Below are 4,760 nucleotides of genomic sequence, written 5' to 3'. Positions count from 1 at the left end.
GCAAAGCCAAAGGGCTACAGATGCCAACCGCAAGAGCTTCCAATAGCCAAGCCTGAACCATGCAAGCAACACCACAAAGGACTACTGAATTCTAACCGAGTGTAACATCCGTGTGCTCATACTGATATAAATGGCTGCAGAGGTAACAGAAAATCTTCCACGCAGAGCTCAAAAAAGCTACTGCACTCTAAGGAGGTGGAACATACTCCTACTCCTGAAGCGTGGGCTGGGCACAGAGGAGCAAAGGAGAGAACGGAATCACTTCACAGCAGGGAGGCCTGACAAGCACAATCTCAGCCAGGTGATCAAGCCAACATCATCAGGGCTAAGTCCTGTTCACAGTGTGCACCCCGATACAAAGTGACAGGAACACACTTCACCTTCCTTCCTCTCCCTGAAACATCACCCCAGCCTTAACCATGAGGAAAAACACCCAACAAATCCCATTTGAGGGTAGATCTGCGAAACACCTGACCAGCACTCAACACTGTCAAGATCATCAAAAAACAAGCAGAGTTTGAGGAATAGTCACAACCAAGAGGAGCCTAAGAAGACAAAACTATTAAATGTAATGAGGAATCCTGAACAGGATCCCAAAACAGAAAAAGGACTTCAGCTGAAAACTAGAGAACTCTGAGTACATAATACGCTAATACTATGCATTCTACAAGTATATGCTAATGTGTCTGTATCAGCTCATTAATTGTGACAAACTGTGACAAAATTGTGACAAATTGTGACAAAAATACCACATTGAGGTAGGATATTATTAACAGGAGAAGCGAGGAGTGCAGAAGGGAACTCTGTACTGCTGTCACAGCAAGTTCAGTTCAGTTGTTCAGTCGTGTCCGACTCTTTGTGACCCCATGAATCGCAGCACGCCAGGCCTCCCTGTCCATCACCAACTCCCGGAGTTTACTCTAACTCATGTCCATCGAGTCAGTGATGCCATCCAGCCATCTCATCATCTGTCATCCCCTTCTCTTCCTGGCCCCAATCCCTCCCAGCATCAGGGTCTTATCCAATGAGTCAACTCTTCTCATGAGGTGGCCAAAGTACTGGAGTTTCAGCTTCAGCATCAGTCCTTCCAATAAACACCCAGGACTGATCTCCTTTAGGATAGACTGGTTGCATCTTCCTTGCAGTGCAAGGGACTCTCAAGAGACTTCTCCAACACCACAGTTCAAAAGCATCAATTCTTCGGCACTCAGCTTTCTTTATAGTCCAACTCTCACATCCATATATGACTACTGGAAAAACCATAGCCTTAACTAGACGGACCTTTGTTGGCAAAGTAATGTCTCTGCCTTTTAATGTGCTATCTAGGTTGGTTGTTAACTTTCCTTCCAAGGAGTAAGTGTCTTTTAATTTCATGGCTACAATCACCATCTACAGTGATTTTGGAGTCCCAAAAAATAAAGTCTGACAGTTTCCACTGTTTCCCCAACTATTTCCCATGAAGAGATGGGACCAGATGCCATGATCTTTGTTTTCTGAATGTTGAGCTTTAAGCCAACTTTTTCACTCTCCTCTTTCACTTTCATCAAGAGGCTTTTTAGTTCCCTTTCACAGTAAAGTGTGCATCTAAAATGAAAAGTTTATTCTAAAGACCATGACAGGGGGTGGGGGGATACTCTTGGGCAGTGATGTGCCATCAGAACTAGCCTTGGGTCAGCAGGCCACAGCGAGACAGGCGGGATCACACTGTCTCTCCTCCTTCCCTCCTCTGCAGTTCTGCCTGGAAAGCAACCCCCTCGCCTCTCCCCAGGGCAATGCCTCCTCTGTCTTCAGCCCCAGCACATATCCCCTCGTGTTTATGGCCATGCTGCACCTAACCACGCCTAACAGACCTGCTCAGTCATCTGTGACCTCAGTACTCTACACGCAGGCAGCGGACTCACCGCTCACTTATTGTCTACCTTGTGCGTGCCAGACGCTGGGACTGGAGATAAAGTGCCACTGACCCCAGAGCTCAGTCAAGGGATGTCTCTCACATTAGCCTGTTTCACCTTTCACCTTGCTTTTGCTTCTCTAAAATAAACTATGAACTCTTTTGAAAGTATTATTCCCTTGTTCATTTTCTTCATTCTCAGTGCTAAAAACAATTAGCAATATATACATAGCAACTCACAAAGAAATGCTTGTTGAAACAAAATGAAGAACTGAATTCTCCTTTAGGTATGGATGACAAAGAAGGCAGACTACAAGAAAGTATGTCTGCAAGGTTTTATACTCAATAGTTTTTAATTGTCTACAAAGTAATTTCCCCCAGCCTTTGAACGTAACACACATTTTGGGACGCAGACTATCAGCAAAAGGTGAATCTGCCTGCAATCAGCAGAGAGCCCAAGGGTCCAGGGCTTCCCTCCGTTTTCCCCTACGAGACCTGCACCCAGGGCTGTGGCAGCCCCTCACTGCCTGTGACCAGGACTCCCCTTCCTACCATGCTTAGCATGTTGGCCTCAAGTTCACTGAATGGCTGCCCTGGTTTAACTGGAAACGTGAAAAGCATTTTTAAAACTACCTCAACTGCCACTTACAGCTCACTGGCCAAACACGGGGCCACCCCTAGTTCCACGTTAGAAGTTCAGTCTTTTGGCCTTTAAAACAGAAGCCTAAGAATGCAAGGAGGAGCTTGGGAACAAATGCTGGGCTGGATAGTGTCTGCCACAGCCGACCTTTCTGGCTCCCCACAAAGTACACATCCATCCTCCCATACTCACCCTGGGCTGAGGAAGACGACTCAAGTCTCTTGCAGTCCACTTCAATGCAGTCTCAGGCTGAGGCGTCTTCTCCTCAGGGCAGATGCAGCCTCTGTGCTGCAGCTTTCGCTAGAGCGCCAGACCAGCTGCCCTGGACGCAGACCCAACAGGCCACAGCCGGAGAGGACCAGGAGAGACCTCACAGCCCAGGCCTGCCTGAGCGACAAAGGGCTTCCCTGGACGAGCTCTTGTCCAAGTGCTCTGTCTTACAGCAGCTGATCCTGGGCTGTCCAGTCTCTTGCACCTCAGTGGCCAGTGTCTCAGGGCAATTCAAACCATCGCTTGAAGTGGGAAAGAACGCCTTTAGCCCTATTTTGCAAGACCACACTCTCCAGTCTCAACTGCTAAGGCTGCCAGCTGCTGGGCTCTTGGGTTGAGGCTGTTCTGGTAGGTTTTCCCAAACCAGCAGGACTCTAATCATGGGACTGCAAGCCAGAGTCTGGGAAAGCTTCTCTTGGCAAGGCCAAACTTTCTTCTTCACCCTGCTTTCAAATCAGTTCCTTCAGTCTGACTGTCCAGCTCTCATGCAGGGCTCTACAGCTCCCCATGTATGGCTTGCTTAACCTTCCTGACAACCCTAAAAAGTGGGTATGATCACTCACTTCTGTATTCAGCAGAGCCACCTGGTCAACACAGAGTGACCCCATGAGGCCTGGCACCACCACAACTGCCTCAACAGATGACCAGCAGAGCCACACCCAGCAGATTCCCTGTCCTTCAGTCATCACTGGTCCGGTCAGGACCCTAAAGTGCAGTTAACAGTTTGGCAAAATGTTTTGCTACTAAATAACTAGGTTCATCAATTTTTCACCAACTAACCTAGGACAGTAGGCCCCTCCTCCGTCTTTTAAGATCTGTCACTTTCAGTTCCAGGTATTGACTTGTTCTTGGTTACAAGTGAGTGCATTCACTCTGACCGGTTTAAGCAGAAAAAGCACTTAGGAAAAAACAAAACCTAGATAGCAAATGCAATCTCCAGACCAGCTCCATTCATGCCTGAAGGCTTTACATAAATAAATCACAAATCACAGCTACAAACTGCTCCAAAGACTGCCCTGACACACAAGAGGCCCTGCCTCAAGAAAGATCTCTGCCCCCAAGGCTAAGCAACACTGGGCCTATCCACAGAAGCATGAGGATGGCTGACGGAAAGAGCCGAGGGGCATCCTCCTGCCTCGAGGGGCTGCCAGGCAGGCTGGGGGAGCACGCTCGGAGTCTCTATCTCAGGGAGGCAGGTGAACGCAGGGGACCCCCAAAGGAAGGAAGGGCTTTCAGATCAGAGGCAGGCCCGCGAAGACAAATGTCTGACACTGAAGCTTTCTACTTATACTGGAGCTTCATTCATTTTCAACTTACACTGGAAATTTTCCATTGACATTGATTTGAATTTTAATTAATATTAAAAATTAATTTCACATTTCTCAAGCACTACCTTGTAAAAGATTTTCAAATTATTCTAACACAGGAAATTCAGTGCAAGTAATGCACTAGCTGATCACTGCAATCATGGAGAGTTTAACAATTAGACAGATTGGGGGAATATTCACTAAATTTTACCCATGCTAATAGAAATCTTGGTGAAGCACTTGCATCTCTCTGGTTGATGGTGAGAATGTTGGGAAAAGCCACCTCAACAATGATGTTATCATAAAGCTCAACAGTAATACAGCTGTCAAAGGTGGTTGGAACGTATACTTCCCAGACCTCAGGGTTCACACAAATTAAACTAAGCCGTCATAATGAGTACCCAGCACAAGCACATCTCAGCCTCCGTGAGCCCGAGCGCAACACCGTCATGGGTGTCCGGAGCCAAGTGTGCGGTAGGCCTGTTCAAGTGTGAGGCCGGCTGCTGACTCTCAGGTCCTACAAAATGTCTAATTATGTAGTTCTTTTACCTTTTGTTCTTAAACTCATATTTATTTCATAGAGTATGTGCACTTTCTTCTCAGAAGCAGTCTTAATTCACTTTAACTCAGTAAAATAATACCACAAAAGAGA

Source organism: Dama dama, chromosome 23 (genome assembly GCF_033118175.1).
Source record: "Dama dama isolate Ldn47 chromosome 23, ASM3311817v1, whole genome shotgun sequence".
Taxonomy (NCBI): Eukaryota; Metazoa; Chordata; class Mammalia; order Artiodactyla; family Cervidae; genus Dama; species Dama dama.
Note: the sequence above shows the minus strand (reverse complement) of the source record.